Raw genomic sequence first — 25,940 nt, 5'->3', positions numbered from 1 at the left:
CACATTTTCTTTATCCATTCATCTGATCTGACACCTTGGTTGCTTCCAAATTTTGGCCATTGTGAACAGTGCTATTACAAACATAGTGGTGCAGGTATCTCTCTGATACTTTGTGCTCAAGTTTTTTGGGTATATACCCAGTAATGGACTGGTGGGTCATTTGGCAAGTCTATTTCTAGCTTTTTAAGAAATTCGTACACTGTTTTCCACAGTAGCTACACTCATTTACATTCCCACCAACAGTGTATAATGGTTCCCCTTTGTCCACATCCTTGCCAGCATTTGTTGTTCTGTGTTTTGGATTTTAGCCATTCTGACGGGGTAAGGTAATATCTGTGGTTTTGATTTGCATTTCCCTGGTGGGTAGTGATGTTGAGCATTTTTTCCATAAGTCCTTTGCCCATTTCTCAAGTAGATTGGTTGTTTTGTTGTTGAGTTTTTAAAGTTGCTGCTATATTTGGGATATTAATCCTTTGTCAGATAAGTGGTTTGCAAATATTTTTCCCTTCCTGTTGGGTGTCTCTTCACTAATTTGATGGTTTCCTTTGCTGTGCAAAAGCTTCTGAGTTTGATGTATTCCCACTTACTTAGTTTTGCTTTTGTTGCTTGTGTTTTGATGGAAGTCATCCCTATACTAAAGTCCTGGAGTATTTCTCCTACATGTTATCCTGGCAACTTCATAGCCTCAGGTTTCAAATTTAAGTCTTTGACCTATCTTGGGTTGATTTTTGTATATGGTGAGAGGTATGGATCTAATTTCATTCTTCTACATGTAAACATCCAGTTTTGCCAGCACCACTTGTTGAAGTCAATCCTTACTCCACTGTATGGTCTGAGCACTTTTGTTAAAACTCAGTTGGCTCTATGTGTGTGGAGTGATTTCTGGGCTCTCTGTTCTGTTCTATTGATCTGTGTATTGGTTTTTATGATAATATCGTGCTGTTTTAATTACTGTAGCTTTGTAATGGCTTTGGAGTCAGGTATTGTGATGCCTCGAGCTTGATTTTTCTTGTTCAGGGATCACTTAGACTATTCTGGGTCTTCTCATGCAGTCTTTTCATAATACACATCGTCCATGAACTTCTTGGAAGCCCCATTGCATAGCTCCTGCCCACTGCCGGCAGCAAAGGTGACCCTTGGGGACTCTAAAGGACACACAGCAGCTGCCTCTCCGATTTCCTGTGAGAGTCTAGAGAAGTCCAACTGCTGCCCACTCCCTGTAATGGAACAAAATGTGTGTGTCTGTATCTCTGTGCTTATGTCACTACATGTGTGTCTGTGTATGTGTCTGTGTGTATGTGGGTGTATAGGTCTGTGTGTGTGTGTGTGTGTGTGTGGGCAGACTCCTAGCTCAGCAGGTAAACAGCAGTCTCCACTGCATTCTCCCTAGAGACTGAGACAAGAAAGCAACCTACACACCAGCCCTTAGTGGGGCTCCAAAGAGAGGTGGCAAACTCTGCAGTGTCCAGTGCAGACCAAGTCCAAGACAGCTAAAGCTGTGGCTTGATAGCAAAGGGAAAGAAAAGATGTCAAAGAGCTCTACCCCACTCCCTGCAAAAAGAAAAGCAAACCTGAAACCCAGGAGGCAAATGAGCTGCCCTCCCGCCACCGGAAGGAGACACTCAGCACAACTCCAAGTGCAGAGAGTCAGCGAGCTTATGTGAGGAAGGACAAGTGAGCTGGGTGAGCTTCTGACACAGGGCTGCACGCGAGGGCGAAGGTAAAACATCAGTGTACACCTGGCCCTGGAGGGATGCCTGTTCCCCAAGGACCTCAGAGCAGGTAAGTCAATGAACTGACTTGTCAGACAATTAAATTATTGCTTATTCTTTTTTAAAAGATTTATTTATTTGAAAGGCAGAGTTCAAGAGAGGGAGGGAGAGAGGAAGAGATCTTCCATCTGCTAGTCGCTCCCCAAATGGCCACAGCAGCAGGAGAGGGGCCAGTCTGAAGCCAGGAGCCAGGAGCTTCTTCCAGGTCTCCCACGGAGGTGCAGGGGCCCAAGTACTTGGGCCATCCTCCATTGCTTTCCCAGTGCATTAGCAGGGAGCTGGATGGGAAGTGGAGCAGCTGGGAATCAAACCAGCACCCATCTGAGATGCCAGCCTCCCAGGTGGTGACTTTACCCACTATGTCACAGTGCCGGCCCCTGCTCATTCATTTTTATCTGGCATTTTATCCTAAAATTTGCAACGTCTTTTCCAACTGAAGCGCGTGGGTGATTCCCCGGATAGCCCGACAGACGCAGTGTGGCCCTTGCTTATGGGCATGTAGGGGGCGACCTCAGAGAAGCCGGGAGCACACAGAGCCAGGGCAGTGTGAACCCTCTGGAACGGCGGGGTCAGTGCAGGGGGAGGAAGGGCACCCTGCGGGGGCAGTGTGTTGTCTTCTTGTTTAGTTTTTACTGTGTATGTTTATTTACTTTTTATTTACATGAAAGGCAGAGAAAGACAGGGACAGAGATCAACCATCCATCTCACATGCCCGCAACAGCCAGGGCTGGGCCAGGCCAAAGCTAGCAGTCTGGAAATCCATTCGGCTCTCCTGCATGGGTGGCAGGAGCCCAACTACTTGGGCATCACCTGCTGCCTCCTAGAGGTGCACATTAGCGGGAAGCTGGGACGGAAGCAGAGCTAGGACTTAAACCCAGGCATCCCATACAGGATGCAAGTGTCCCGAGCAGCCTCTGAACTGTTGCACCAGGCATCTACCCTGTCTTGGTCTCTTCTGTGGTTCCTCACGGCCTGGGGCAGACAAAATTATGGCCTCCCAGGATGGGTATATCCCTGTCAACATGTTACCTACTGTGGCAAAAAGGACTCAGATGGGAACAAGGTAAAGATTGTGAGATGGGGGGAGGGCCTGGATTCTCTTGGAGGCCCCGTGCACTCGCAGGGATCATTGGAAGGACAGGAGGGAGACAGGGGGAGATGTGGTGATGATGGACATGCAGGCTGGGGTAGTGCAGGGCTGTGAGATGAGGCTGGCAAGGACAAGGAGACATCTGCCCCCCAGGGCCCCTGGCAGCCCATTCAGACTTCCGGCTCCTAGAATGTAGGGTGTCAGCTGGGTTTTTAAGTCGCTAAGGTAGCGGTGGTTTGTTACAGCGCCTGCATGGCCCCCTGCTGCTACAAACCTAAGCTTTCATTCCCTGAGTCTTTTGGGTAATAGAACTATGGAGGATTACAGTGTTTTTCCTTGCAAGACGTCCTGGGTATTTATGCATGAAAGTAGTAGATTGGATGGCTGGAAGGAAGAGGGCCACTATGGTAGCAGCAGGAGTGGGCGGCAGTGGGTTGAGGGTTAGTGTGTGTGGGTGCTGGCAGGGTGCCTTCTCTCTGGTTTCCTAGAGCGGCTCTCGCAGGGGAAGTTCTCTTCCATCTACAGAGCTGAGTGTGAGACCACCACCCCTTTGGCAGTGGAGCTGGGGTGTGAACACAGGCAGATCCAGCATGTGACCATGGCAGGAAGTGGCTTTTCTCCATGCTTCTTAATTCCTTGAAGGGAGAAATTGAGTCCTGTGTGAAGGAAGGAGTGTGGGTAGGTTGTGATAAAGTCAAGGGCATCCTCTCTTGGACACATGGGAGGTGAGGCACCTGCCTTGGCCAAGAGGAGGGGGAGTTGATATTCCTCCTTTTTCCTCCTGTCTGCCATACCCCGGCACTTTAAACAGTGGCCCCTGTCACAGGCAGCTCCTGCCCCCATTCCTTTTGCCAAAAGAACCTACTGAAAGAGAGCTAACCTTTCTCGGGGCACAAGCAGTGTCTGCCACCAGGAACAAGGATACGGAGCTGGCGGTGGGGTGGGGTGGGTCCTCCATCAAGGGGTTAGGGGTTGAGTGAGTGAGATCCGGGGGCAGTAAGATAAGAGACCAAGTCTGAGTGCTATGCTGCTGGGCTTGCAGAGCCAAGGTGGGTATCTGTGAGACCTGGAAGAATTCAAAACCCTGCAGGTGCTTTGTAAAACGGACCTTTGTGATAATGACCGCTCCTTCACATCGTGACTGGGGGATTGACTTAATGAGCGTAGGGTGCTGTGAGCAGTGCTGCAGGAAGGTAGCAGTTACTCTGCTGCACCCAGCCCCCAGCTTCTCATTCCCCAGTGCTCCTGTTTCTGCTGCCCCTGCCGCAGTGGCTGCTGCATCAGCGCTGCTACTGCTGCCTGTTCCCACTCCACCTGCGTCCACCATGAGGCGTACACCATGCCCTCTGCCTTGCCTGTTACTGTTACGCCATGGCTCTGAGTATTCTACCCCATTGCCACCTTACTACCGTTCTCATAATTTCTAGTATTTCCATTGACTTTCTCTGCTACTGCCGCTACATTATTGCAACTAGTGCCATCACCACTACTGCTGCTACTGCTGTTACTGTGCCAAGAATACCATTAGTGCTAGTGTTACTACTGCTGTTACTGTGCTAAGTATGTAATTAGTGCTGGTATTACTACCACTGCTACTGGGATAGGTTTACCACTAGTGTTAGTGTTACTACTGCTGTTATTGTTCTAAGTATATCATTAGTGCTGGTGTTACTACTGCTGTTATTGTGCCAAGTATATCATTAGTGCTAGTGTTACTACTGCTGTTACTGTGACAGGCTTACCCTAACTGCTAGTGTTACTACTGTTGTTTACGTTTATCATTACTACTGCTGTTACTGTGATAGGTTTACTGTTAGTGCTAGTGCTACTATTGTTACTATGACAGGTTTACCATTACCACTAGTGTTACTACTGCTGTTACTGTGCCAAGAATACCATTAGTGCTAGTGTTACTACTGCTGTTACTGTGCTAAGTATGTAATTAGTGCTGGTATTACTACCACTGCTACTGGGATAGGTTTACCACTAGTGTTAGTGTTACTACTGCTGTTATTGTTCTAAGTGTATAATTAGTGCTGGTGTTACTACTGCTGTTACTGTGACAGGCTTACCCTAACTGCTAGTGTTACTACTGTTGTTTACGTTTATCATTACTACTGCTGTTACTGTGATAGGTTTACTGTTAGTGCTAGTGTTACTATTGTTACTATGACAGGTTTACCATTACCACTAGTGTTACTATTGCTGTTACTGTGACAAGTTTACCATTAGTGCTAGTGTTACTACTGCTACTGGGATAGGTTTACCATTAGTGCTAGTGTTACTACTGCTGTTACTGTGCTAAGTATGTAATTAGTGCTGGTATTACTACCACTGCTACTGGGATAGGTTTACCACTAGTGTTAGTGTTACTACTGCTGTTATTGTTCTAAGTATATCATTAGTGCTAGTATTACTACTGCTGTTACTGTGACAGGTTTACCAGTACTGCTAGTGTTACTACTGTTTACATTTACCATTACCATTACTACTGCTGTTACTGTGATAGGTTTACTGTTAGTGCTAGTGTTACTATTGCTGTTACTCTGCCAGGTTTACCATTACTACTAGTGTTATTATGGCTGTTACTGTGACAAGTTTTTTTTTTTTTTTTTTTTTTTTACTACACAACATATTTATTTATAGCAATAGTTATAGTTCTGCAGGTAACAATTCCAAGACAGATTTCACTGGGTTAAGACTGAAGTGTCAGTAGGACTATGTTCTTTTCTGGAAGCCTGCAGGAGAACTGTTTTCTTGCAACCAGAGACAACCCAAAGTTATCAAATTCTGGACTATTCCTTAGAAAGTGGACATCTTTGGGGATCCTTATACCACCTACTGTAAGTGGTCTAATATTAGAAAAACCTAGCCTTCTAGATCTTCTCTACATTAATCTTCATGAGGCATGACAAGTTTATCATTAGTGTTAGTGGTACTACTGTTACTGTTCTAGGTTTACCATTAGTGCTAGTGTTGTTATTGCTGTTACTGGGACAGGTTACCATTAGTGCTAGTGTTACTACTGCTGTTACTGTGACAAGTTTATGCCACTACCACCACAGTGTGACTGCATGGAAAATACTTCAATTACAACGAATATGCAACATAGACCTCTGTAACTTTGAACAGGGGTGTAGGAGTAGATCCTGAGGTCATCCTGGGTTTGTCAGACAATTGTTTGTCATCTGGCTTTTTTCTCTGGGTTGTTGCCATCATTTTGAACAAAATGACTGTCACTTCCCTGGAGGGGTGTGTGTGCATGTGAGGCAGTAACTCTTCTGGCTGCACTAACACTTGTCAGTGACAAATGCACCTCACATCTATTCCCCAGTGGCCCTGTGTAGAGGGCCAGCAACCGCACAGTCATGAAATTCCACGTCTCAGGTGGAAGGGATGATTTCAGTTGTCACCAGCAGCCCAGCCGTGGGTTGCTCAGCTCAGACTGAGTCAGATATTTTGGGGATAATTGTAAGGACTGACCTTTACTGGGGGTTTGATGGTGTCTCATCAAGCACTGTTCTGGGGACCTGAATGCAGATGGTCTTTTTGACCTTCCCAGAAACTCTGTGATGTGGTCACCATCTTTAATCCAACAGTCGAGGAAATGCAGGCACAGTGGCATTAAGGCACTCGTTAAAGACGAAACAGCAGGTGGGAGAGCTGGGATCTGCGCTCAAGCAGTGTCACTCCAGAGAAGATGCAGTTGGCCGCCATCAAACAGAAGACTGCACCAGGTAGCGTTTTACTGGAAGGAGATGAAGGCTCGGTGGGGACTGCTGCCCATGGTGGTTGCTCAGTACATTCTAGACCAGTGAGTGAATGAGTGAGTGAGTGAGTGATGAGTGGGAGCAGAGAGTCCACTAACATGTCATTTGTGTGAGTGAAGAAAGGAGCAGTCATGACGAGAGCTAGAAACCAGAGAGGTGGCTCAGTTATGGGTGGGAATAGACCAATGAAGGCTTCCAGGAGATGGAGCAGAAATGGGTCAGCTGGTGTGTGCTAGATGGCTGGAGAGTGTGTTGCTGGGTCTTCAGATGCTCTGGAGTTTCCTGGGCTTCTTGGGTCTACTGGTGGCTGGGGAAGCATCAAGCAGTGGCGGGAGATGAGTCTTGGGGATGCTTGATCTTTTCCTGAACTTCGCTGGAGTGGCTCATGAGAAAGTTCTCCCTTTACAAGAAGTCAGCCGGCGCCTCTGACTACGTGGAGAGTGAGCTGCTTGCTTTGATAAAAGCTCCTTAAAATTCAACTACCCCCATCTTACTGGTAGGGACTGTTGAGTCCCACCCAAAGGGGTCAAGTGACTCGGCAGGGCCACAGTGCCAGTGAGGGGGCAAGTCCTCCTGATTCTCCAGGGTCCACACTGCACCTTTGACGAAGGTTGATTCATTTGCTCACCCTGGCCTGGTGACAGTCCCTTGTGCTGACTTAAGTACAGTGGAATTTCAGACCAAAAGCTGGGCTCGACTTTGCTAATGGCCGTTCTGATATTTGTGAGGTGGTAAGTACTGGTGGGGAGGTGGAGGACACGGTACCTTTCTGCACTCTTGGTGGAGATGTAGATTAGTACAGGCTTTGTGCAAAATGGAATGTTTGTGCCTCAAAAAATCACAAACACAACTACCATGTGCCCCAGCCATTCTCCGGGGTGTGGACCCAAGGGAAGTGAGATCATGTGCTGAAGAGTTGCCTGCACTCTCATGGCCACTCTAGCACTGTTCACAACTGCCGAAATATGGCGTCAGTAAAGCGTCCATCGGTCGGTAAATGAGTAGAGAAAATGTGTTTTATATATATGTAGTGGAATGCTAGTCAGGGAATCTCAACATTTACCACTCTATCGGTGAACCTGGGTGATACCGTGTTAAGTGAAATAAGTCCGACACAGAAAGACAAATATTGCATGATTGATCTCACGTTAATGTGGAGTCTCAAAAAGCTGAACTCATAGAAGCAGAGAGTAGGATGGAGGTCGCCAGGGCTGGGACTGGGGTGAAGCTGGACACAGGTGCAGAGGTTAGCCAGGACTACGTTCTGGAGGTCTGTTGCATAGCGTGGTGACTGCACAGTAGGTGCCTGTGTAGTTAATAATCATGTGTTGTCTACTTGACAGTGGCTTAGGGGGTCGGTCTTAACATTCTCACCACACAAAAGAGAAGTCTGGGAGGAATGTTAATTAGCTTGGTTTAATTGTTTACAGGTGTATATACATCAAACCATTATGCTGTCCACCATAAATACACAGAATTTTAGTTCCTCAATTATGCCTTCTTAAGACTGAGTGTTAAAGGGGAGAGAGAAATCTAAAGTTAAAACAAAACGAAACAAAAGGTTGCTTTGAGCTGGAGCCACAGGCATATTTTGTCTTTCATAACACTGGTCACAACAAAGATCTAATTAGCTAATTAATCTACACCGCCTTCCCTTGTTATGAGGTCAGACAGCTTTCATCTTTAAGATGGACAAACTAAGGTAGCTCGCATTTGCCTTCATTTAATATTTAAAGCCTCTTTGTGAGGGAAGCGGCCCCAAAGAATTCTACTTGCACTCATATTAATATCACTTAATTAAAAACATTTTTCAGCGTGGCAACAAACAGCGCAAGCACCTCAGCTGTAGCATGTGCTCTGCTAGCAGCGAAAATTTGCCTCTTTACGCCGTCAACAAATGTGAGCCTCGTGATTGTGATAAATTATTTAGAGGGCATTTGCTTTTAATTATTACTTTCTCAATAAATTTTGAAATGTAACACCAGAGGAACTAAGACGACTTACTTAGAGACGAATGGTTCAGATTGGACCCATTCTGGCTTTCTGGAAATGATCACCTTATCAAACATTTCTTTTGCTTTTACTAAGGTAGGAAAAGGGGGAGACCCCCGGGTTGATCAGACCCTCTTTTTCCTGGCCGGCATGTAACTTCTCCAGAGTTGTACTTCTGCGTGGTTCCACCTTAAGAGAAAATATCCCATCTCCTTTCAAAATGTTCACAGTAATTATTGCTGGGGTCTGAAATAAAACAGTGATTAAAGTATGTCCTCTCCAGAACCAACTTGACAAACCACAGTAAAAGCTTCCTGTCCAATTCCCATGCGGTCTGGGTGATTTAGCGTGGATGCAGCCTGCTATTGGTTTTTTCTGTACTTTGATGGTAGAGTGCTACTTAGGTTTTCTGTCACTCAAAAGGGAAAAAAATACTATTTTTATTCTTAATCTCACTACACACTTTTATTTGTAAGACAGTTTGGTAGAAGCCACACAATGAAACATTTTGCATCCCAGAGAAGTGTTCTCATTCTAACTCACGTTGTGGCTGGGTTGGTGACCTGTCATTCAATCTGATCCCAAGACATCCCCTCCCGTCTTACATTTCTCTTTTCCATTATCCCATCATTTGATTCTTGCAGGATTTATCTGGATCAGCCTAGGGAATGGAGCTCAAGTGTTCAGCTGTAAGCCCCTTTCTTCTTTTTATTGTAATAATCACAATTTTGTTTTTCAAATTTATTTTCACTTTATTTGAAAGATAGAGAAAGCTTTCATTCACTGGTTCACTCCCAAATGCCTTGCGTAGCTGGGAGTGAGCCTGGTGGAAACCAGGAGCAGGGAACTGGATCCACGTCCCTCCTGTGGTTGCTACTTGACCATCATCTGTTGTCTTCCATTAGCACACAGCTGAAATCTGAAGTGTAAGAGCCGAGCTCTGAGCTCTGAATGCAGGAACTCTGATGAGGGATGCGGGTATCAACCATGGTGTCCAACACCTGCTCGCTCACTCGCGCTCTCTCCTTCCTTTTGTGAAGCTCATAGAGAAACGTGCAGCTCCTAGAGTGTCTCCCTTTCACCTGCGACGCACTGATGAGCTGCTGTTAGTTCTCCATGTTGCTGATGGAGAGATGCAGACGGAGCCAGCACGGGGCACTCGCTGCAGGTTACGCAGTCAGTCAAAGCTGCAGTCAAGAGGAACAAAACACAGGAATGAAAGTTGGTTAAATGGCCAGCGCCGCGGCTCACTAGGCTAATCCTCCGCCTGCGGCGCCGGCACACCAGGTTCTAGTCCCGGTCGGGGCGCCGGATTCTGTCCCGGTTGCCCCTCTTCCAAGGCCAGCTCTCTGCTGTGGCCCGGGAGTGCAGTGGAGGATGGCCCAAGTGCTTGGGCCCTGCACCAGCATGAGAGACCCTGGCTTCAGATCGGTCGGTGCAGCACCGCCCGTTGGGCAGTGGCTGTAGTGGCCATTTGGGGGGTGAACCAATGGAAGGAGGACCTTTCTCTCTGTGTCTCTCTCTCACTAACTCTCTGTCAAAAAAAAAAAAAAAGTTGGTTAAATAAATAAACTCATTGCTCCAAGCACAGTACTAACTGGCGATGCTGGGCCAGAGGCCCCGGGGGCGGGGGGGGGGGGCTGTCATCAGGCTGTGGGGTTAGCACCTTCCTGGGGACGTAAGGACATTTAGTAGCCGTTTCTAAGTTTGGGAGGAAGTTGAGTCTTTTCTACAAAATGTCTCTTGGTACTATTGTCAGACCACTGGGCTAAGCCAGGATGGCAATTCTTATTTTGTTTCCCAAACCCCTTTTGGTGTTTTATCTACTGGAGCGTTCATTTGAGACAAATGGCTTGTGTACTCTCTCTGGTCAAGCAGAAACCAGAATGAATGACAAAATCGCCCAAGAAAATCTGTCCTCCTGATTTCCCACGTGCAACCAGCTGGAGGATCGCCGTCCCCCTGACAGGCACTTCCGTGGGCTCCGCTGGTACCTGTCAGCTGCCTGGCTCATTGTGGGGGTGGTGGCAACTGCTTCTTCAAAATAAAAACTGCAAGTAAGGATATTTAAAAAGCGTGTCCATCCTGGTCGTCTCCCCAGCTGTGTTCCTGGTGGAATTAGAGTGGCAGCATCAGGGACATCTTTTCTGAACCTCCTGCAAATCCAGACTTGCCTTGTCAGTGGCTTTGTGTGTTCACTCTTATTCCCTACATTCTTATTTGTATATTTTTCTCATTTTTATGAACGTCAGCTATACACCAGGCACTGTGCAGGAAGCTTTAGATATTTCACTTAGTCCCCAGACGGCCCTACAGAGCGAGTGTTCTTACCCATGTGTGACTGTGGGGAGCAACTTGGACTAGACTAAGTTACTGGAATTAAGACTTATTCTATGCATCTGCTCTCCCACAATATGGCGCTGAGAGGGGAGGAAACAGCTTCTATACAGCTGCCTCCAGTTCAACCAATAAACAGCAGGACCTGCTCCTGATTGGAGGAGAGCAGCATACTCGGCGTGTGGGTAGCAGAGTTGGGATTGGTGGAAGAGGACTATAAAGGAGGAGAGAGACAACATGCACCAGGAACATCTATCTGAAGGAACACCTGTGCAGCCCCCGAGAGAGCCGGCCGGCGGTGTGCCGCTCCCCCGCAGAAGTGGGGAAAGTGGCAGGGGGAACCGCCCTTCCACGGAGGTGGAAGGGACGGTAGCCAACCCAGGAAGAACCAGCAGCAAACCCGGGGAGGGCCGAGCAGACAAAAGAACAACGCAGGGTCCTGTGTCATTCCTCCACGAAGAGGGGGAGCGACATGTGACAGCACCAAGTTTGAGTGACTTGCCCAGGTCACCCAGCTGAGGGACACACAGGTCTGGCTGACTCCAAGGCCTGTCCGTGTTCCTCACTGGCAAGCTCCATGCCTCGGTTGGGACTTTACTTCATTCTGTACAGTCTTGCCGAGCTGACCCCGTGTGGTTGTCCTCAAAGACCGATCACCCTCCCCAAGGGCAGTGACACAGGCTTCGTGCATCGCTGAGGGACTGGTGGCGATGACTCAGGCTCTCTGTGGGCTCAATGTCTCTTTCTTCATTTTTTTGAAGATCTATTTATTTGAAAGAGTTAAAGAGAGGGGGGGAGGGACACACAGAGGGGAAGATGTTCCATGCCCTGGTTCACTCTCCAGATGGCTGCAACAGCCAGAGCTGGGCCAGGCTGAAGGTAGGAGCTTCTTCCAGGTCTCTCACATGAGTGGCAGGGGTCCAAGCGCTTCAGTCATCCTCCATTGCTTTCCCAGGTGCATTAATGGGGAGCTGGATTGGAAGTGGAGCAGCTGGAACTCAAACTGGCACCTGTATGGGGTGCTGGCATTGCAGGCGGTGGCTTTACCTGCATGCACAGGTCCTCTTGGCTCAATTTCAAGTGCCCAGTTGTGTGTGTGTGTGTGTGTGTGTGTGTGTGTGTGTGTGTGTGTGTACACGGGTGCATGTGTATTCTCTGGCAGGGAGAACTGCCAATGACGGTTTCCCTTGGCTGCTCCTTCTTAGGGGCCTTTAGTCAAAGGTCAAGTAGAGCACGGTACTTCTCCCAGAGAGTCCTTCCTCTTTTTAATTTTTTTTTTTTTTGACAGAATGGACAGAGAGAGAGATAGAGAGAAAGGTCTTCCTTTGCTGTTGGTTCACCCTCCAATGGCTGCTGCGGCCGGCGCACCGCGTTGATCCGATGGCAGGAGCCAGGTGCTTCTCCTGGTCTCCCATGGGGTGCAGGGCCCAAGCACTTGGGCCATCCTCCACTGCACTCCCTGGCCACAGCAGAGAGCTGGCCTGGAAGAGGGACAACCAGGACAGAATCCGGCGCCCCGACCGGGACTAGAACCTGGTGTGCCGGCGCCGCTAGGCGGAGGATTAGCCTGTTGAGCCGCGGCGCTGGCCTGAGTCCTTCCTCTTAATTCAGCAAAGACAAGTGAAACTTTTGGAAGAAAACAAAGACAAACCGTCAACACCAATGGCCAAACACCCACATGCATATGCATATGCACGGATAAAACATGTGGTGTAGATGGAGGGGGCTTTACAGCACGGATGCATCGTGTGAAGCCAGGTGTACTGGGCTTCTGGTGCTGGGGTGAGCTCTGTGATCACCCTGTTGGCCCAGCCAGGCTCTCTCATGTGTGCAGTCACTCGGGCATCTCTGCTTCCACGAGTTCCTGCGGTACAGTCCTCCTGGTGCCCTGCCCTCCTCTTGCCTTGTTTTACTACTCCCGGTGTTCAGTGGCAGCCCCCTCCCCCACTGGCCCGGGGGTGGCTGGATTTGCTTTATCTTAAGGTTCTGGAGCCTCAATCATTCAAGGGTCTGTGCCGGCAACCTCTTTGGTTCCCTGCCAGGATAGGAAAAGACTTGCTGCTCTTTCAGTTTCAAAACTTGGCATCCCCTGTTGGATTGCGAATCTGTTCCTGTAGTGTTGAGGGATATTTATTGTGCTCATTTGTAGGGATGGGGCTATTTTTTTTAGAAAAAATATTTATTTGAAAGCCAGAGTGACACACAGGGAGAGAGAGAGAGAGAGAGGGAGGGAGAGCGCACGCTTCCATCTGCTGCTCACTCCTCAAGTGGTTGCACTGGCTGAGGCTGGTCCAGGCTGAAGCCAGGAGTCTGGAACTCCATCCAGGTTTTCCCTCCATGTGTGGCAGAGGCCGAAGTACTTGAGCTGTCTGCTGCTTCCCAGGCACATTAGCAAAAAGCTGGACCAGAAGCAGAGTAGCTGGGACTTAAACCAGCACTGCTGGTTGGGTGTTCCAACTATGGCTTAACCTGCTGAACTGCTATGCTGGCACTGGACTGGGGGTATTGAAAGAACTTGCCATATGACCAGTCACTGCCCTCCCTTGTGACTCTATGGGGACTCATCCAACCACAAGGGTAAGGAAATATCCCACATCTACAGCAGGATATCGTATTTTATTCCCTCAGTAACTTCTGCATCCTGGGCAGGTCTTATATTCATGGAAATCTCATAAAGGCAGGTATCAGTTTCCATGTCTTAGACTCCAAGTGATGGAGATCAGCTCTGACTCAAGCAGAGAGGGGTGGCGAATGCAAAGCACAAGGGAGGCTGGGAAGAGATCACATCTGGAAAATGAATGTGAATGAGAATCGAGAAGCGTGGGACGTGGGCCATGCCTGGCGGGTGGTTGTGCTGTGGCTGTGCGTACATTTAACTGGCCCTTTGTCTTCACTTCCCTGGCTCAGGGGAGTGAGAGCCTCTGACACTGACCTTGGTCCTACGCCTGTGTTGCCCAGGTAGCAAGGAGAGAGGAAGGATCATGACTTGGTGGGGCCCGCGGGAAGCCTCTAAGAGAGTGCTAGTGGAGAGACGGGTGCCCCAGAATCAACAAAGGAGGGGCTTTCCTCAAAAACAAAAAAGAAAAGGATTTGGGCAAAGAAAGCCCAAGAAGAAAAATCTCATTACCTGTGAAATGTGTTTTCACAGTACTGTTTTTTTTTTTTAAATTTTTGAATCTCAATTAGCATCCCTAAGACTGTTCTCAGTCTCAATAGCTCTCCCTCTGGTTCCTTCTTAAATGCATACTTTTTTAGGTTAGCAATGGCCTTAAGCCTGTTCCCATTGCACACAGAGCTGCCGCAGAGTGTACAGTCAGAATTGGATTCTGAAGATTGATGTCCTGTTCAGCCCCAGACCATCTGATGCCTGGATTTCCTCTGGGCAATGAGGCTGCCTCCTTTGTCTCCTCTCTGGCCCGTCAAGTTTGCACCACAGTAATAATATTTAATAAGAGCGGCAGTAACACTCTGTCACGCCTTCTCGGATGGCCAGAGAGGAAGGCAGCCCCAAATAAAACAGGAGCGACTGCCGAACAGATAACACGGTTGTTTTAGTTCTTTCACCTTGACAAAGGAGGAGGTGGCTGGAATGTTGATTGAGCCTTGTCTCGCCCAACCCAGGGGCATGAAAACTCAGTGCCTGGGTGAGGCTGTGAGGGGCACTAGATTATGTATTAAATATTCCTGGGCTATTTGCAGCTGCACCTTCTGACTGGGTCTAGAAAAACAGCCTTGCTGTCCAGGATAAAGGAAATAATGCTTTTGTGGCTTGACCACTACACCTAAGTCAAGAGGCCTTCTATTTTTTATTAAGATTTATTTATTTGAAAGGCAGAGTGACAGGGGAGGAGACAGGTCTTTCACCCACAGGTTCACTCCCTAAATGGCCACAAATTTTTTTTTTTTGGGAGGATCAGGGCTTTATTAGTCATTCCTGGTTAGAAAACGCGGGGCTTGGGCTCCCGAGGAGGGGGCAGAGGCTCTGCCGGTCACTGCGGGGCAGGGCCAGTTGCCCATGTGGGCACGGCTCCCTCTCGATGGTCGCCAAGCCCAGGCACTGAGGTCAGCAGGGAGACTGGGAGATGGGGGTGCTGGTGCATCGGCGGGAGGTGAGGCGACTCCTTGTCCCTCAGGAATGTCCTGAGACGGAGGCCGGCCAGGGCCCTTGGTCTGGCCCATCCATGGACCTGCAGCTTGTCCCCAGGGGGCCACGACCCTTCTCCGGGCACAGGACGCTGGGCTGTCCAGTTCCAACCTTCTGGGCCTGCCACTGGCCCACACACACAACACAGCGGCCCCCTGTGCGGCAGTCGGCGCAGTGGCTGGCCGCTGGGCCTGGTCCAGCAGAGGCCGGCCTGGGCTCTGGAGGCTCCGGAGTGCCACGTGCAGCAGGTGGATGCCACAGGACGCAGCGGCTCCCAGGGTCAGGCGGGTAGGCTGCAGGGCAGGTGCGATGCAGGCTTCTGGCCCTGCCGGCTCCCCTACTGCTGCGGTGCCGTGCCCGCCATGGGCTTCTGGACCCCGAAGGCTGTGATGAAGATGTTGACCACCACGATGACGAACACCAGGCCTGTGGCCAGGTTGTTGAGGAAGTCCAGTTTGGCGTGCTTGGCCGGGTTGTTCAGGTCGTACTTGACGAGGAAGATGAGCAGCACCCCCACGCCAATCTGCAGCGCCAGCGAGATGGAGATGAGGACCACCAGGGGCACGAAGAAAGCGAAGCTGGGGCCCTGCTCCACCACGGCCTTCAGCTGCGACGCGTTGGCTATCAGCAGCGCCATGTCCAGCCGCGCTCTTCTTGTTGGCGTAGTGGTTCACGTTGATGGGCCGGTGCCTCCAGCTCCAGCGGGGCGGCGAAGCGTCGGGCGAGCCAGGTCGCGGGTCGCCGTTGAGCTCATACTCCTCGGGGCCCGAGTCCATGATGCGGCCGCTGGGCCGCCTGTTCCGGCCTGAGCGCGTCCGCACCTCCGCCTTGGGTCCCGGCTGCGCACCCCCCCCCCCTTTTTTTTTGTGGAGGAGAAAAACATGCAATTTAATAAACATTTACATAATGTAGATAGGATAGAAATGCAAAGTGAAAGCTAGGAGCGCCCCGACGTGGGTGGCGGAAGCACGTGGTCCATTATCTGCTGCTTTCCCAGGTGCACTAGCAGGAAGCTGGATTGCGAGCGGAGCAGCCGGGCTGGAACTGGAGCTCCAGTACACGCTGCTGACCTCGTTGCAAGGAGCGACTTAACATGTGGCACCACAGTACCACTGCCAAAGGCTCCTTTTCTGAGGATGGTGAAGCGTTTTTTGCCAGGTTCTTTGCTGATACAGGGCAACGCATTGAAAAGAAACTTCTGCACACGGAAGGCTCCTAGAGATGTTATTTATATCAGAAAAGGATTTTACTTTGGCCTCCTGGAAGAATTTACATTAGAATTTTTAAAATTAACCAAGTCCTGGGGGCCTGCCCTGTAGCACAGTAGGCTAAGCTTCTGCCTGCAGCACCAGCATCCCACATGGGTGCCAGTTCTAGTCCCGGCTGCTCCTCTTTCATTCCAACTCTCTGCTTCTGGTCTGGGAGAGCAGTGGAAGATGGCCCAATTGCTTGGGCCCCTGCACCCATGTGGGAGACCTGGAAGAAGCTTCTGGCTTCGTATCAGCCCAGCTCCAGCCATTGCAGCCATCTGGGGAGTGAACCAATGAATGGAAGACTTTTTTTTCTCTGCCTCTCTACTTCTCTCTCTGTTATCTCTACCTCTCAAAGAAATAAATAAAATCTTAAAAAAAAAAACCCAAAAAATAACCAAGTCCCTTACTGGATTAAAATATTACCTAAGTGCTGGCACTGTGGTACAGTGGATTAAAGCCCTGGCCCAAAGCGCTGGCATCCCATATGGGTGTTAGTTCTAGTCCCAGCTGCTCCTCTTCCCATCCAGCTCTCTGCTATGGCCTGGGAAAGCAGTAGAGGATGTCCCAAGTCCTTGGGCCCCTCCATCCACATGGGAGACCCGAAAGAAGCTCCTGACAGCCATCCGGGCAGTGAACCAGGGGATGGAAGACCTCTCTGTTTCTACCTCTCTCTCTAGCTCTGTCTTTCAAATAAACAAAATCAATCTTCAAAAAAGTCATCTAGACTTTCTCTTAGGAACACATCTACTATTTAAAGAAGCTATGTTTTCAGGCATCCCATTTTGTAACTGGAGAAACGAGGATAATTCAGAAAGAGTCGTAGAACTTCCATGTGGTTCTGGAGGAGGATTTGGGGGTCAGGGTTACCCCCTTGTTCTCCCAGGAAGACAGAGGCTTCCACGGAGGTAGGAACTAGGAGCATAAAAACCAAGCCCTAATTTGAAAGTCAGTCCACCGTGGGTGGTGACATTGCCAAACAGTGCTGTGAATGAGCTGTCACGTTGATGGCTCGAATTTCCTGCATGGGAAGAAGAGACTTTTAGTGCATTTGACTTCTAGACATAAAATTTATTCCAAGAACAGCCCAGCTGCAGATTCTCTCCTTTGTGGTTTAGGGGAAGACCACTTCAGCCTTTTGGGGTCTCAGTTCCCTCATCTGCAAATGAAAAGTTTTGATCCAGATAACCTCCGAGGCCTTTTATAGCTCCCAAGGCTGGTGCTCTGCTCTTTATCAGAGTAACATCGATCCTGTCACTCTGACATCCTGTCCCTGCTCCTTTGCTGAACTACATCACTGACCTGTGCTTTATCTTCTCATTTTATAAATATGCCTAGTGTTTTTAAAGTTTATGCCCAGGCTTGACATTAGTTAAGAGGTCTGAGGGACAGCACAGCCTGAAGTCAGGAAGCGGCCCCTCCTCACAGGGTCAGGATTCACTGCTATCTCCAAAAACCAAGTATTGCAGTTCTCGCAGAGTATTGTCATTCACACAGAGTGCTGGCAACCAGGCTCTGTGCCTAGAGTTTTTATTGGAGTTCTATTACATTGGTATGATTGATAGAGTTTTTGGCCGAAAGATTGGCTTAGTCTCCAAGTCCCCTCCCCAGCAGGGATAATCACGAGGCTGAAAGTTTTAAGTTTGGTCTTGCTGGTGTTGCCAGGTCCCAGATGAGCCATCCCCATTGCAGAAACTGTTCAGGGACCACCGTGAGTCACTGGTTAGCAAAAGCCAGCAGGGCCCACCGTGAATATCAAAGTCACTCGGATCTGGAAGTTTCAAGGATTTAGAGGGTGTCTCCCAGGACTTGGGGACAGAGGTCAGCCCAGTTCCTGATCACACACATGCTGCTTTGGGCTCTCTCCTGTTCTGTCATCTTTATGAGGGGCACAACTAACAAGCGACTGATTCCATCAGTCTTTCTCTGCCGAAGACATCAAGGTCATCATCAAGGTCATCCGTTGGTTCAGAAACAGAGCAGCAGAATAGGTAACATCATAGGCTGCTAGTGCCCATCCTGATTCTCCCATTTAATAGCACAGTGGTCTTGGCAAGGTAGTTAGCTGCCCAAAGCCTCAATTCCCTCCTTAATAGAAGGGTAAGTTTAACATGAAGCCATGAGCTAATCTCTATGGCGTGCTTAGCACTGTGTTGGGCATATCAGGGCTTATGGTTCCCTATTAATGACTGAAGATCTCTCTCTCTCTCTCTCTCTCTCTCTCTCTCTCTCTCTCTCTCTCCCCCTTTAAAATGAAAAAATAAATGTTAAATAAAATTCTAATTACAAAATCACCAAGAAATTAGAACTTGAGAGAAAATGATCTTCTAGGGCTAGAAAATGTGAAGCTAGGGGAGGTTTCGGTTGGCTTGGGAGTCCTGGGAGTCCTTGTATCCAAGTGTGGATCACCCAGCTCCCCTTCCCTGTGAGGGGAGCAGAGCTTCTGACATCATGAGATGAAATGACCACTGACTGCATGAACCCCATTGTAGTAACCCCCAACGTGGGCAACCTTTCTGCCCTCTCTGCTCACCTCATCAATATCTTCTTTGATCTTCTGTTGATTGCCTCAACTTGCTGAGGTCAGACACTCCAAGAGGAAGGCAAGGAACACTGGCTGCAAAGGAAAATTGGAGATCTTGCAAAGGATGCAGAATGTCCCCAAAGTGACTGAAGTGATTTGGAGAACTGTTCACTCACTCACTGACTGAACAAATGTCTGTTGGGTACCTACTGGGTACCAAGTACTTGGACACTAGCCCTGAACACAACACAAATCCCAGCAGCATGGAGCAGCCAGGCCAAAGTCAGCCAGAACCACTGACCAATGGGTCTGATGCAGTTGAGCCAGTGACCAGTCAGAAGACATGGTCAACAGGAAGGTGATACACTGGGTGCCTTCAGTGGCTTTCAAATATGTCCACAGGTTCTTTGATGCTCCTCTTGCAAATGGTAGAGCCTCCTCCTCCTCCCTTCAGAGATGGCCTGGCCTTTGAGGTTTGCTTGTAAGAAGTAGAGTTGGATAAGATTTAGAGTAGGGGAGAAGCTGCCGCCTGCAGTGCCAGCATCCCATATGGATGCCGGCTTGAGACCTGGTTGTTCCACTTCTGATCCAGCTCTCTGCTGTGGCCTGGGAAAGCAGTAGAAGGTGGCCCAAGTTCTTGGGACCCTGAACACACATGGGAGACCTGGAAGAAACTCTTGGCTTCTGGCTTTGGATCAGTGCAGCTTCATCCGTTGTAGCATTTGGGGAGTAAACCAGCAGATGGAAGATCTCTCTCTCTCTCTCTGCCTCCCTGTAGCACCATCTTTCAAATAAGTAAAAAAATCTCTCTTAAAAAAGGAGTAGAGTTGGCAGCAGTGATGCCGTGTGACTTCACAGGCTATCGTAAGACATGATGTGACTTCTCACTTTTCTCTTATGGGCCCTGGTTGCCATGAAAAAGGTCCTAGCACCTGATAGCACCTGAAGTTGTCATGCGGGGGAGACCACGTAGGGAGACCAAGAAAGAGAAAGCTGCTCCCAGACTGACCCCTCCAGCTGGGGACAAGGGGAGCAGAGAGGAGCTGTCCTCACTGTGCCCAATTAAATGGCCCATTTATGGGCAAAGTAGATTTTGTTGTTCTAAGACACTAAGTTTGGGGAACATTTGTTAGTTGCCATGATAACTGGAATGATGCTCCAAACAAGAGTGATAGGAAAATACAAGGTTTGTTCAGACCCAGAAGCAAACCAAAGAAACCTTTGAATAGTTTTGCAGAAATAACCCTCCTTATGATCATCTGTTAAAGTTAAATGGGAAGTGATGGTCGTTTGAGCTGTCATTCAATTCTTTTTTGGAGGAAATTAGTGGAAAAAACTTCACATAATGATGCATGAAGATGCTTAGAGCCCACTTTAGTGAAATCTGAGGTATATACACAGATTGTGCTTTTTGAAGATTTATTATTTGAAAGGGAGAGACAGAGAAAGGGATCTATCCACCGAATCACCTCCCAAATGTCTGCTGGTCCAAGCTGAAGCTGGAAGCCTGGAACTCCGTCCGGGTCTCCCATGTGGGTGGCAGGGGCCCAAACACTTGGGTCGTCCTCTGTTGCCTTCCAGGCACATTAACAGAGAGCTGGATCAGAGGTGGAGCAGCCAGGATTCCAACTGGTGCTCTGATACGGGATGCCGGTGTGGCAGGTGTGGGCTTAACTCAGTATGCCTCAGCGCCGGCCCCCACAGCCTGTCTTCATTCATGCTTTCTAAATCTTTTTTTCCCCAAAATCCTAGTCAAACCCTTTTTGACCACCACGGTTTGCTCCTCAGATCTGTTTCCAGGTTAAATGGAGGCACAGAAAGTGACCTTCTCCATCTCTCGGGATGTTCTGTAGCAGGAAGTGGGGCTGATGGCGGGGGTGGGGTGGGGTGGGGTGGGGTTGTGTTTGCAGTGGCTTTCCCCGGGGGGGGGGGTCAGGAAAGTATGCAACATCTCAGAACCAATCCAAAGCATGAGCAGGGATAGTTTTGACCTCCTCAGAGGGGCCTGCAGACCTACAGAGCCTTCCTGAAGGTTCCTGAAGCCAAGCCCTCCGCGTGGAAGGGGGCACAGAGGCATCCCTTCCATCAGACTAGCACCCGGCCCCGGGTCAGGAGAAGCGGATTTCCCTTTGAACGTCAGGATGCACGCGTACCTGGGAGGTGGGTGCCATGCCGGGAAGAAGGCCAGCCGTTTCCGTGGGAGCACGGAGCTGCTTAGAGTTCTCGTTTTATAGTCGTGGTCCCTTAGGATGGGCCTGGCGCTTCTGTATTGATTGCCGTCTTCACTAACGAAGTTAGGGAGAGGATTGAAGTTGCACAGAACGTGGGCTTTAGCAGAGGCAGAGAATACGAGCCTGGCATTGTTTCCTGGCCTCTGGGCATGTTTGGGTCCTTGAAGGTTCGAGCCAGGGGGATTCTTTATCTTCCAACATTTTTATTTAGGGCAATCAAACCTTGCAATCTGTGGTCCTCTGCTGTAGGGAATCTCAGACTTCAATAAAGAGGATGGTATTTTATTATCTCCTCCGGTTGTTTCCAGAACTTCAAAAAAAATTACACAAACACTTCTAGGGAGTAGCAGGGTCGAACAAACCACTCGAGTCTGCTCCCACTTAGGAAAGCAATTTTCGTTGTTCGGGACCTTTGTAGCCAGGCTCCTACCACGTGCAGAGTTTGGGTTTTGCAGCAAGCTCTTTTTTTTTTTTTTTTTTTTTTGACAGGCAGAGTGGACAGTGAGAGAGAGAGAAAGGTCTTCCTCTACCGTTGGTTCACCCTCCAATGGCCACTGCGGTTGGTGCACTGCGGCTGGTGCACCGCACTGATCCGATGGCAGGAGCCAGGTGCTTCTCCTGGTCTCCCATGGGGTGCAGGGCCCAAGCACCTGGGCCATCCTCCACTGCACTCCCTGGCCACAGCAGAGAGCTGGCCTGGAAGAGGGGCAACCGGGACAGAATCCGGCGCCCCGACCGGGACTAGAACCCGGTGTGCCGGCGCCGCAAGGTGGAGGATTAGCCTAGTGCGCCGCGGTGCCGGCCGCAGCAAACTCTTGTGCCAGTGGCCAGCATTGCTCCGGGAGTAGCCAGCTCTTCCGTTCTACGGAGGACATAGAGAGGGGAGCTCGCCAGTCAGGGGGACTGTTCATCGCACACAAAGGGAAGCCTCCAAAATTTTGCTTTTGTGGCTCCTACTGGCCAGCAGGGATCTGGTTCCCCCAGGGTGAGCTTATGTCCTTTTGCAAGTGAGCTACGTCTGAAATCCTGTGGGGTGCGTGTAGGAAAGTCTGCCTGATGAACCTGAACGTGGAGTCCGTATCTCAGGCCCTGCCTTGGCTCTCTGGTGGCTCCTTGACCAAACTCTTTGGGTCTCAGTTTTCCCCATCTCTAAACTGGGACTAAGTAATATAACTCCCTTGCAGCTTTGAGCAGAGGCTTCCACAAAGTGGCCTCAGATAGTCCCTGGTGTACAAGTCTGGCAGGTGGTCCACGAGTGTTCACTGCCTCTTCAGAGTGGCAGGAGTGTTGTGAAGATCAGGTGTGTGGGACAGGGAAATTGTCACGCAAGAGACACGTGGCTGTTGACCTCTGCATACGGATTGAGATGGATGTGGGTAGAGGATAAGAAGAGAGCCTTCAAGACCATCTGTCCAGTGCCAGGGAGCTAAAAGTGCCCTCAGATGCTGAGTGATGTTTAGGACTGCTGTTCCCACCACGGATGTGAGCCTTTGTCCTAAAAGTGGAACATCACTGCCACTTCTTGGAAGCCAGCTGTCCAGAGTGGACCTGTGGCAGGCTGGTAGTCAGTGTGACAAAATAAGAAGTATGCATGCCAGGGAGTTCATGAGGAAATGGAGTTAAAAGACAACACAGACCCTCATGTCTGGTCCTCATTCCTGGCTCCTGGCAGGCAGCTTCTAAAACCCTTGGAACTTCCTGAGTTTTGGGGGTGAGCAGAGCATCTGTTCAGAATTATCACCTGTCAGCCACCCCTGGGTTTATGCTCACAAAGGACCCTTGAGGGTGTGGGCTCTTGGAACATGGAGACCCAGCGGAGCCAGCCCTGTGGTCAGAGGGTTAGGTCGTTCAGCCCCATTGCTGACTGAGAAGACGGGATGGTCTGTGAGAGTGACTCCGGGGCCAGTGGCCAGTGACTTAATGAATCATGCCCAGTAGTGCAGCCGCCATGGAGGCCTTAGTAACAGGGCTCTCAGAGCTACCCAGCTGGGCAATGCATGGAGGTGCAGGGAGGGCTGTGTGCCGGGAGTTTGGAAGCTCCACTCTTTCCCCATAGTTTGCCCTGTGTACCTCTCCCATTTGCGGCTTCTGGGTTGTATCTGCCATATGCACCAGTCATAGTAAGCTCTTTGCCTGGGTCTGTGAGCCATTCCAGCAAATTATCCAGCTCGTGGAGGGGGTTATGGGGGTCCCTGATGGATAGAGTGTCAGACGTAGGGGACGCTAGGGCTGATGATTGGTGTCTCAAGTAGGAGGCAGTCTGGTGGGACTGGGACCTTGATTGGTGGGATCCACACTAATTCCCCATAGTTAGCGTCAGAATTAAACCACAGGACACTGGCTGGTACCTGCAGAGAAATGGAAAATGGCTTGGTGTGGAAAACCAGCCGTGACCGTGGTGTCAGAAGTATTGTTACTATGAAGGAGGGGTTTCTTACGGTCCTCACCTCACCAGAATGCTGGCTGGAGCTCCTGCAGTCTCATCTGGCTCCACCTGGGGCAGCACAGCAGGGAGCCCTTTTAGCAAACAACAAGGCAGCCAACCCGGCTGCTCTGTGCAGGGGCTGGGGCAGCAGTGAGACCCAGCCTGGGCCAATGCCAGTCCCAAACCAGGTGCAAGTGGCAGGTGCTTGTGTGCACAGTTCCCTCCACCCGGTACACACTCGAGCAGTGAGTTGTATGAGGTGAGTGCTGTGGGCCAGAGTAGGGGGTAGGGGGTAGGGGGTGGGAGGTAGGGGGTAGGCTGGGGCACCTGCTTTACCTGGAAGACCTCCAAGGGCTGATTCTAAGTGGGGCCAGGAGTTTTGAACCTGAGTCATCTGGTCTGCTGGCCACTACAAGATCCAGCCCAGGCTCAGGGTACACAGGTGGCTGCCATGTGTTCCAGCTTCCTGTTCAGGTCAAGTTACCTGGGGAGAACAGCAAGGGGAGAGAGGGCCGGGCTGCGAGGGAGAGGAAGAAACCCCCAAAGGACCGGACCCCTGCTAGGGGGCTGCATGGAAGACTGTGTTGAATTTCATGGAAGCTGGAGGAGAATGTCCTGATATCCAGTCCCAGCTCAGACCAGCATCAACTCAGCCAGACATTCAGAACATGAATTAAAAAGCCAACTGATCTAGCTGGAGCTATTGTGACTGCGTCTCCACACCGCTCAGGCTGATGGCCCAGGGCACAAGCTTCAGCAGGGGAGGGGGTCTCAGCAGCACAGGGGTCAGGCCCATCCCTGGGGCTGAGGCCCCGCACTGTGCTGGGGGCCACTGGGGGCACTTCTCATGGGCCAGTGCTCCATCTCCTTAGGAGTCTGTTCTCACCTTGTCAGGTGCAGAGAAGAACCAGGGTGTAGAAAAATAGAAGTTGGGGCTTGTGTTCCAAAAGTGGGGGGCTCCGGAGTGATGGCTGCTGTGCGGGGTGGTGAGGACCGGGGCTACCATGCCACCTGCAGTCGCTCCATCTCTTGTGGGTCTGAACCACAGCTACCAATTTTGGGAAGGAGAACATTCACTCTCAGCTTCGACCAACAGTTTTAAAGGAGGTGATTGGGCTGGGAACCGCACAGAGGCGTGAAGCCCCTCTGGGGTGAGCCTTTTAGGAAATTGTTGATTTTTCCCTGTGCTCACTGCTGCCTTGTAGACAAGACCCCACGCTGTCCTTGGGCAGGAGAGCACATGGCTAAAACACAGCCCCTGGGCCCCAGCGCTCTGGTTCCAGGGTGGGCGTTTACTGCATGATTCTGGGTCAGGTCCTTCGACTTCCTCATCTGTACAATGGGAATAACAGGATGCCTGCCTCTGAGGGCTGTAAAGAGAGGCTTCCTATCAGTAGTGCTGAAAACAGCTCCTGGCCCATCGAGAGCTCTGTATTAGGGGTTGGGGTTAGTGTTGTGCAGACACAACCCAAATTCTGCCCCAGGTATACTTTAAGAATATTCTAACTATGTGTCCCCTAAAAGCCAACCTATTAGAAGTAGCTCTGGGGCCAGCCATGAGCTCCTCATCCTGGCTTAGTCTTCACCAGGTGTGTGTGACCTGGGCCAGTTCATGACCTCTCTGAGTCTGGCCCATACACTGGGGACAAACAGTAGTAGCTCCTGCCAAGTGTTGTGGGGGAGGTTAAATGAGGTAAGACATGAAAAATGAGTCACCTACCTGCTTTGTGCCTCAGTTCTAAATTTCTGCAAAGCGAGGATAGTCGTAGAATCTACCTTGTGGGGCTCTTGTGAGGGTGAAATGAGGATTAAATACAGGGAAATTGCTTAGGACGGTGCCTTGAGCCTAGGAAGCATGAGGAGGGCTCTTCAAAAACCTCCTGGAGGCATTTGGGTTGATTCCATGTCTTAGCTATTGTGAACTGAGCTGCAGTAAACATGGGGGTACAGACAACTGCTTCATATACTGATTTCATTTCTCTTGGGTAAATTCCCAGGAGTGGGATGGCTGGGTTGTATGGTAGGTCTATATTCAGATTTCTGAGATATCTACATACTGTCAGATAGTGGCTTTATCAGTTTCCATTCCAACCAACAGTGGATTAGGGTACCTTTTTCCCCACATCCTTGTCAGAATTTGCTGTTTGTTGATTTCTGTATGAAAGCCATTCTAACGGGTGTGAGGTGAAACCTCATTGTGGTTTTGATTTGCATTTCCCTGATGGCTAGTGATCCTGAGCATTTTTTTCATGTATCTGTTGACCATTTGGATTTCCTCTTAAAAAATTCCTGTTTAAGTCCTTTGCCCATTTCTTAACTGGGTTGTTTATTTTGTTGTTGTTGAGTCTTAATCTCTTTATATATTCTGGTTATTAATCCTTTATCAGTTGTATAGTTTGCAAATA

The 25,940-nt window shown here is 49.7% G+C and overlaps 1 long non-coding RNA gene and 1 pseudogene across 22 annotated transcripts in view; one reads left to right on the top strand and one right to left on the bottom strand.

Annotated features, from left to right (window-relative positions):
- LOC149125175 (uncharacterized) overlaps positions 1–25,940 on the top strand; it is an 80,075-nt gene that overhangs the window by 15,544 nt on the left and 38,591 nt on the right. Inside the window, exons 3-4 of one of the 21 annotated variants that reach the window (XR_016212174.1) lie at positions 9,269–9,313; positions 10,503–10,689. The exons of the other annotated variants lie outside the window; for them this stretch is intronic. This is a non-coding gene — a long non-coding RNA (uncharacterized LOC149125175). Of the gene's footprint in view, positions 1–9,268; positions 9,314–10,502; positions 10,690–25,940 lie in introns of those variants that run through there. 21 annotated transcript variants of the gene reach the window in all.
- Positions 14,856–15,944, bottom strand: LOC103350794 (ninjurin-1 pseudogene; annotated as a pseudogene). The gene has a single exon (XR_016212591.1). The product of XR_016212591.1 is annotated as a ninjurin-1 pseudogene (transcript).

This window comes from Oryctolagus cuniculus, chromosome 8 (genome assembly GCF_051225735.1).
Source record: "Oryctolagus cuniculus isolate XC-2025 breed Fujian yellow rabbit chromosome 8, ASM5122573v1, whole genome shotgun sequence".
Classification (NCBI taxonomy): domain Eukaryota; kingdom Metazoa; phylum Chordata; class Mammalia; order Lagomorpha; family Leporidae; genus Oryctolagus; species Oryctolagus cuniculus.
The sequence above is the reverse complement of the archived record's forward strand: the minus strand, read 5'-3'. Positions and strand labels throughout refer to the sequence as shown.